At 41.5% G+C, this 9,407-nt stretch overlaps 1 pseudogene; it reads left to right on the forward strand.

The window, feature by feature from the left end:
• Positions 1-967: 967 nt before the first annotated feature.
• LOC121443938 lies at positions 968-8,694 on the forward strand (annotated as a pseudogene).
• The last annotated feature ends 713 nt before the right edge of the window (positions 8,695-9,407 follow it).

The following is a 9,407-nucleotide window of genomic DNA, read 5'->3' on the forward strand; positions in this document are numbered from 1 at the left end:
TGATTCAGACAATAAGCAAAAAGTTTACTTAACCACGAAAACTTGGGTTAGTGGAGTTTTGTGTATCTGAGCTGATTTGAGTGATGGTGGGCAAGGACTGTCATCATTAGAGAAAAAAGACTCTGTGAAGGGCAAGCTAGGACTGGCAAGAGCTTCAGCAGTGTTAGCCAGAGCAGGAACATCTCCAAAGTGACATTCAAAACAAAGCCACCCATCCAGATGCTCTGCTTCTTGATGTGGCCCAGTGGGAAGCATACAGCTCCACCTCTGATGGATTGGCCCAAAGTGGTAAAATGAAATCTATGTGATCCTTTAAAGCAAACCACTTATAGGAGGTACAGGTGAGGAGTGTGACAAGCTAGTCTACAAAAGGCTGCAAAGCTGAATTCAGACATTTCTGAGATATCGTAAAGCAAAAGGCTGGAGGAGTGTGTGACCACTCTGGTCTAGAACAACATGGAAGATCAGCAAACCAAGGAAAAAGACACTTTTAGAAATACTCAGAGAAGCCAGATCAGAACTTTGAATATTTTCTGATATCAACAATCTTTTGTCAAGTTTGCTAGGTGTGATGGTGGCATGGTGATAATGTAAAAAACTCCCTTTTTAGTTAAGAAACACAGACTTCAATGTTTAGGGTAGTATTGACAGAAAGTCTGAGATTGCTTCAAAATATATCAAACAAAAACAAAGGGAAAGATTTCTTAAGTATTGAAAAAGTCTTGATTATTGTTGTTCTTTTGCTCTATCCTTGCCATCTTTTTATTCTTGATGATGCTACTGATAGTTATGGATATTTACACTATATTCTTTTTTATAGTATATTCTTGATGGGATTTTCTTTATCATAGTGGATAGCTTAGTGTCTGAGTGTTCAACCATGACTGTGTTCCCTCTGAGGAAGCTTGTTTTACTGGCAGACGTTACTACGACTCTTGTCTTAAACATCCTGTTTGTTTCTACCACGATGACCATTATCTCTATGCGGTCTAAGGGTGAAAATTTTAGGTTCAGGTGTGTCAACCAGGTAAGAGTAGGGGTCCATTAACAAAATAATGAAACAGCAAAAGTAGCACATCACCTATGGATTGGTGAGAAGGCAGTTATGTGCCTTGAAAGCAAAAGAAGGTAAGTTGTCTGAGATACGTCTGTCCAGCCACCCAGTAGGGATCAAAGAAGAAAGAAAAGGCAAGGGACTGTAGGTCTACAGCCTTTCCTAGTGAATAAAGCAAACTAGCAAAGGTCCACAGAGTCACACTGACTGACAGGTGACCCCACTGGCATCCCTACAGTCTGTGTAGAGCATCTTGATCAGTGGGGTGAGTCAAGCTAGTCACCTATCACAGACAGAAATCATGCCAGCAGATATGGTAGAGGACAGATACCTGAACTGGTCACTTTGAGGAACTAAAAGGAGGTAGAACTACAGGATCAAAATGACTAAAACTGGCTTCTAGAATGAGCAAGTCTTCATTGTATTCAAAATAGAGGCTGAATCAATACATAATTCTAGGACTTTATCCAGATAGTCTACCGTAACATTCAACATAATCTTTTGATACATTTGAAAATATTCATATAATATTTTTCTTATTGTAGTATGGCACCCAAGCGATCACAAGTGTTCTATTCACTGATACTCTGTTCCACACAGGCAGCTAAAGTGACACAGTATTCATTTATTTGTTAATAGTCGATCATAAAAATTATCATGTCTGAATCTTGTACCATGAGATCTGTGGGTGCTGGGTGCTGGGGTGCTCTTCTTTATGTGTCCCTTCAGGAAAGAATGATCTCCCCGCTTTACAGGAGGCTTTCTATTGAGGTCCCCAAACAGACATTGGCTAAGGGGTTGTCTTGTATGAATTCATGGCCCTTTCCCACCAGTAGTTCACAATCATCCTAAATTCCAAATAGTAATAAACAACTACTTGTGTTCATTTAAAATAAGTCTGAAGACATCCACCAACTCCATAAGGTGGCTCAAGTCCCTTTGGTGGCAGCCTTGTGATTGGTCTTGTCTTTCTGATGAAGCATGTTTCCATTACCTTCCACAGATGTTATTCTAAATAGCAGGGCCAATGAGTCATACATACAAATCTCCCTCTCAGCTGCTGTTTCCCAGGAAACCTAAGCTAGCAGGGAAAGACCTTCGTGATCTATTGCTGAAAAAGAAAGCCAAAATTACACAAACAGTAGGAGCAGTAAGTTTACTTACAAATAATAGAAAAACAAAAGCATATATTTATTTTATGTGTGTGAATGCTCAGATAAAAGAAAAGAACAACATGCCTCTACCCCCCCCCAAGTGTGTGTGTGTGCGTGTGTGTGTGTGTGTGTGTGTGTGTGTGTGTGTATGGTTGTGCATGCATATATGTGGAGACACAAGAATGGGCAAGTGGGCATACATCTGTTTGCATATGTATATAGAGACCAGACACCAATCTTGTGTGTCATTTTTATTCATCTTATTCCTCAGGCAAGGTCTCTCACTGACCTGGAGTTCTCCAAGTAAATTAGACTGACCAGAAAGCAAGCCCCAAGGACCTGCCTATCTCTGTTTCTTAACACTGGAATAGTAAATAAAAACCCACATTTTAAAATATGGTTTCTGGGGATTGAATTCTAGTCCCTCCATTTACAAGGCAAGCACAAAAGACATAAAAGAAAATCTTTTAGCTATCCATAGATTAAAATTAAGATTTTTCTAAATATAAATTAGTTCTTTTGACAGGAGATTTAAAAAAAAAAGAGAGACCCAGTGCCAAAATTTAAAGGAATAACCATCACATTTGAGGAGAAAATACCATTATGGAAGGACCACAAAAGAATACCAGGAAAGGCTGATACATATAAGAAATAAACATTTCCCACACACATACCACACACTTTGCCTTAATAAAAACTGTTTAAAGCATTGAAAGGATGACGTTCTCAATATGAAACTAACTCTGCCTTCTGTTGTAGCAAAACAAAAGCAAAGATTAAAATTCAAAAAAAATGGTGTATGAAGCTGATACTTTATGAAGAAGGCTTGCTTAGATCAGAGTTTGGGATAGCACGGCTCCAAGTCAGATGTTCTCATTAATTTGGCTCCTGGGAAGATTCTGTTTGGCTATGGTAGACTAACATGAAGGAAAACGACTGCAGACAAAGTTAAAGGCATGCGATGCTCCTCTTTGCTAACAGCACACTTTCCTGAGGACCCGTTCATCCACAGAACTGTATTAAAGATTTATTCCAATGTTTAAGCATTTTATCTACGTATATACCTGTACACCACATGTGAGCAGTGCCCTTGAAGGCCCGGAGAAGGCATCTGATTCTCTGGGCCTGGAGTTACAAAGGCATTTGAGCTACAATGTAGGTGCTGAGATAAAACTCCTCTTGAAAGCAGAACTCCTAATGACCTTATTCTATTCCATTAGACTCACTTGTTTTTTGTTATTTATTTGTTTTAAATCAAGTTTCACAGTGTTATATGTCATCGTGGTACTTTTGAACAAATTGTTTTTTAGTAGAGTTCTCTTCTCCCCCACCCTTCTACTAACCCTAAACTCCTCTTTTATTCCTCCAAGTCTCATTCCCTCTCACATGTCCTATGTGTCTTCCTGCACACTCTCTTCTTCCTCCTCACCGTTTGTTACCCTCTTGGTCTCCTTTCTAGTTCTTTTAGGCTTTACCCACATTCACACACACACACACACACACACACACACACACACACACACGACATGCATATGAGAGGGAGCATGCGGGTCTTATCTTTCTGAGTTAGTAGACCCTTGCTGTGGGACAATTGTCTGTACCCTATCACTTGTATTTTAATAAAATACTGATTGGCCAGTAGCAGGCAGGAAGTATATGTGGGTTGACCAGGCAGGAAGTAGAGGCAGGGCAATGAGAATTCTGAGAAGAGGGAAGACACAGTCTGTAGTCGTCACCCAGACACAGAAGGAGCAAGATTAGAATGCCTTGCTGAGAAAGGTACCAAGCCACGTGGATAGCTCAGAAAAGAATAATGGGCTAATTTAAGATGCAAGAAAGAATCAATAAGAAGCCTGAGCTAATAGGTGAACCAGTTTATGATTAATATAGTCCTCTATGTGTTTCTTTGAGACTGAACAGCTACAGGACCAGGGAGGGACAGAAACCTCTGTTAACAGAATGGCGCCAACATGAACAGCTAAATTCTAGGTTAAGATTTAAGATATGAGTTAATAAAAAGCCTGAGCTAATAGGCCAACCAGTTTATAATTAATGTAGTAGACCTCTGTGTATTTCTCTGGGTTAAATGGCTGCAGGACCGGGCAGGACATAAACCTCAGTTAATAGACCCTACATCTTAAAGGTTCCCCACTTGAGGACCCCCACACTGGGCATCCATCTTTGAGCATGAATGCAGCACTGTGGGGAGAAAACACATCCAAACCACAGCAGATACAGAATTAATAGTGGTACTGATGGAGCAGCACATTAGTATAAGCAATTGATGTTAAATTGAAGTAAAATTTGATTGAATAATTAATTCATTAGTTTTAAAGTAAAGTTAATGTTCACAACATAAAATGAATCACTGCTATTACTGAACCAAATGGAATGTCCAGTGTTTATTAGTAAAACATGCAGAGAATTGAAATGTAGGTAGAAGGGAGGAAGATAGAAATATGGGTTTATTAAATTCCCTGTACTTTTAAAGACATTTAAAAGACACAAGAAATTTTCCCAGCTTTAATATTATCATTGACAAATGAAAACTTAATTTCTAAAAATTTGGGGAAAGCATCAGAACAATTTGTGAATATTATAAAAAGAAAAAAAAAGTCAGGGACTGTCAAGGACCCCAAGGTGGCAGTGCCGAACAGCACTACACAGAACAAAGACTTGAAGGAGAGGTGGGAAAGTTAGGAAAATGGAATGGTGGGCTCTACTGAGAGAGGCAGAACTGGAGGCCCTGATGGGTGTTCACCTGTGTTGGGGAATGTGACAGATGCAGTTTCCTGCTCTCATGAAGTTTGGAGTCAGCTGGGGAAGACAAACTCCAGAGAGGCAATAATAATAAGTAGAATTGACTCAGTGCCAAAAAAGGATGCCTGGCACCTTATAGAGAAGTTGCCGTGGAGACCAACTTAAATACAGATTCGTCTTCCACTTTCATATTCAGGAGTGAGAGAAACTGGAGAGGATCGCCATCCACCGCCACTTGGAGCAGATGGACCGGGTACCACTAAGAAGAGCAAGGACATCATGGAGAGAAGGTATAGAAAGACAAGCAGAATGGTTTGAGCACTATGAAAAGAGGTGGAAGGGGAGATGCCAGGGTGGTGAGGAACGGCCTGATGTGAGTAGCCAGCGCTGACACCTGAGGTCTGTGCTGCCACCAAGGGCTATGTTTGGGTCCACGGCCCTGCAGCAAAAGGGATCCGGGTTGTTGTCTGTGACGCATGTTACCACCAAATGCCCCTGGTGTGGGCTAGCTACCCTGGTCCTTGCCTGTGCAGTGTGGGAGAGCTGGCTCTGGAGTAATGGGCATGAAAGAACCAGCCCTGAGGACATGATGGTTGAGAGAGAACCCGGCTCCTTGTTGTCTTTGGCACTCGGGTGACCCAGCACTGCTCCTCTTAGGGCAATTCTGGAAAGCTGGCCTTGGTGGTGTGGGTACAAGAGCACGCTGCTCCCCAAGGGGTAAGCAATGAAGAGCTGGTCCCACCCCTTGCCGACAGTCACAGACAGGATAACTGGTTCCACTCCTCAGCTGGGCAAAGCTGGGGAGCTGACCCTGGTGGCGTGGGAGCAGGAGAACAGGTGGGCTGACCAACTCAGCTACCTCCTAGGCCTAGGACTGAGTGGGTTCACCCCAACATCTACCCCATCTAAAAACTGCTGGAGCATGTGAAGGAGGCAGGCCTGCTAAAACAAAGCTGCAAGGTCTTCATGACACAGGGTGACAACAGTATACCCGAGGAGAGTCCCCTTGGGGACCCAGTATTGATGGTGTAGCAGAAGTCAGAGGCCTCGAACCAGACCAATGATCCAGTGCAATGAACATTTGCAAGCAAAGCTGTGTAGGCAAAGGGGTGTACCGGGTGACAAGTACAAGACTGTTTTCATTTATTTGCTTTTTAAGATTCTATTTATTTATTAGGTATAGTGCTCTGCCTGCATGAAGAGGGCGCCAGATTTCATTACAGGTGGTTGTGAGCCACCATGTGGTTGCGGGGAATTGAACTCGGGACTACTGGAAGAGCAGTCAGTGCTCTTAAACTCTTAAATGAACCATCTCTCCAGCTTCATTATTTTATTTTATTTTTGTTTTGTTTTCTTTGTTGGGGGAGGTTGCAAGAGCAGAGAGTGATATAGAAGGATGGGGAGATGCATGAGATAAGGGTGCATGATGTGAAATTAACAAGCATGATATTTTGATTGCATTCTGATGCTCCCAAGACTGCCAATGGGCTTGTTTTGAATCAGAGGGCTATTAGTTGACCAAAATTAAGCAAAGAAGTTTTGTAGGACAGTGGGCAGATAAACATGGGGAAGTAGTAGGGCAGGGCTGAGAGAGGGCCTTTGCCCTTTTTGATCTGGGAATGAGAGAGAGGAGGCCACTGGTGGCTTCACTGCTTCTCTGATCACTCAAGTTCTCACCCTGATGTCTGACTCTCGAGTTTTTATTGATAAAAATAATTAGATAAATGTTTCACACAAAGAATCAATAAAAAGCTAAAAAGGAAAATAAAGTAGTCAAAATAATGGAAATATTTAAAAGTATAAAATGAAATGACAAGATCAGAATGAGATCAATGAAATGAATACAAATAAATGAATTTGAAACATTAGAAATCAAAACTGCATCTTAGTTACGTAAACCACAATTATATGTGATTATTTTTTAGAAACTTAAAATTGAGGAAAATTAAAAGTAATAAGATGGAAGGAAAGGGAAATATAAAACAAGCAAACAAAATGATGAGGTTAATGAAGGTTCACTAAACACAAAAACAGAATAGGAATGGCAATAATAATATAATAATATATCATCAAATAAAACTGAAAGAAAAGTGCCAAATGGGATAAAGAGTTGCTTAATAATATAAAGTAGTCTTCAGTGATGTCCAAGATCACAGAATATTAAAATATTGAAGAACCTATTAGAAACAGGAGTTGATTTAAAGAAAAGCATCTAATAGAATACTTTGATATAGAAAAATAAATTAAATGGATTTTAAAAATTAATGTCCCTAATAACCTCATATCTCAAGCTTGCTAGCTGTTGTGAGTTACAATTATTAAAATCATCCATAATATATTCTCAAAAACCATTTTCTTGGGCTATAAAACAGATTTCAATAATTCCAAAAGAATCATTATATCAACCAAATTTCTCAAAAATGGCACAATATCAACACAGTAGCTTTTAGAAACAATTATTTGCAAACTGAAAAAAATTACTAATCAATAGAATAAAGGAAGGAATTCAAAATGCAAATAAGGATAATTGAGAGATTGACTATAACCAGGAGCATGAACCAACCCACTTCTAAAGAAATAGTTAAGTTATAGCCAAGATGCTTCACAGCTTGGTTCTTGTTGTGCTGGCTCACAGTCCTCTGGAATTTTGTAGCTCAGTGGCCTGAGTGTGTGTGCACAGGTGTGGCTTCAAACAACTAAACCCAGCCAAGTAGCTCAAAGTTGTGCATCCTGTCCTACCCAGCCTGGGCAGGGCTATTCCCAATAGCGCAGTTAGCCTTGTAGCCAGTAGAGTTATAATGGTTATTGCCCATCAGAGCAGCTATGGTTCAAATGGACAAACATAGAACATGAGCTGTGATAGTCAGCCTCTTGGGACAAGGTTCCACTGAAGGCTATAGCAGCAGCCAGAGTTCCTCAATCTTCTTATGTGCAGCAGTCCCCCTACCCTTCCTATGGCCACAGCCAGCTCCTAGCAGCCCCTCGGGGAAGTTCCAGTGGCAGTTCTCAGAGCAGAGGCTATGGGCAGTCCCAGAGTGGAGGCGATATGGACAACAATCTGCCTATGGTGGACAGCAACAAAACTGAGGATGGCAGCAAAGCTCCTCTAACCTCTGTCGGGGTTGTGGACAGCAGAACCAAGAACAGCAGTTACAGTGGAAGGAAGTGGTGGAGGCAGCTGTGACCTCTCTGTCTCTGGTGGCAGTGGTAGTTATGGCAATGAGGACCAGAGTAATAGTGTGTGGTGGCTACAGGGGACCCCGTCAGTACAGTGGGGGTCGTGATAGGGATTAGGGAGGTGATTACAACCGCAGCAGTGGTGGCTAAGAACGCAAAGACTGTGTGGAAGTGCAGGTGGCATGGGCAGAAGTAACTGGGATGGTTTCAATAAATTTGGGGGGACTCCGGATCAAGGATCAAATCACAATTGCAAACAGGATAATTCAGACAACACCATCTTTGTGCAAGGTTTTGGTAAGATGTTAAAAATGAATCTGTGGTTGATTATGTCTGACAGATTGGAATTACTAAGACAAATAAGCATACTGGACAGGAAACTGTCAGGCTGAAGGGTGAGGTAACAATCACATTAGATGACCCACCTTCTGCTAACGGTGCTATTAAGTAGTTTGATAGTAAAGAATTCTCTGGGAATCCTATCCAGGTTTCATTTGTTACCTGCAGGGCTGACTTCAGTCAGGTGGTGGAAATGGTTGTGGAAGCTGAGCGCAAGGAGGACTCACAGCTGTGGAGGCTGTGGAGAAGGTAGCATGGTGGTGGTGGTGGCTGGGAAAGATTCTCTAGTGGAGGCAGCAGACAGCCATGAACCGAGTCCTAGAAATGTCTGAATCCTCCATGTTAGAATATGAACTGCTCTTGTATAAATAAATTCAACCCCTTGTAAAGCTTCTAAACTAGATAGCCAAGGAAGGGGACCAGAAGGATCTCATATGTGGGGTAACTATGGAGATGATTGATGTAGAAAAGCAGGAGATGATCAGGGGAGCTGCCAGGGCTGAAGTGGGGACTGCGGGTCCTCTGTGTGAAGCAGGGTGGTGGTGGGGGACAGAGGCTTCTGTGCCTTGGCAAGATGGGCTCTGGGGCGAGCTCCGGTGGGAGGACAGGAAGAAGTAATCTGGCTCCCCAGGTTCTAAAACAGCCTCTACCTACCGTTACCTTTGTTATTTTGTAACTTTCCAGTTCAGGATGGCCCATGAATGTGTGTGTGTGTGTGTGTGTGTGTGTGTGTGTGTGTGTAGTTCTAACCATATCAGGTTCCCATTTAAAAAACATCATTTTAGTTAAAACAAAAACAATACTTCATAAAGAAGATGCATGGTTCATACTTTTTAACAAGAAAATGAGTAACAGACAGAAGTTGAAATTCATAAGCCAGAAATAGAACATTCAATTTACAGAAGAAAGAGTTTTAACTTTTG

This window comes from Microtus oregoni, unplaced genomic scaffold (assembly GCF_018167655.1).
Source record: "Microtus oregoni isolate MIOR12 unplaced genomic scaffold, Mior012 000115F_ref0000277, whole genome shotgun sequence".
Classification (NCBI taxonomy): domain Eukaryota; kingdom Metazoa; phylum Chordata; class Mammalia; order Rodentia; family Cricetidae; genus Microtus; species Microtus oregoni.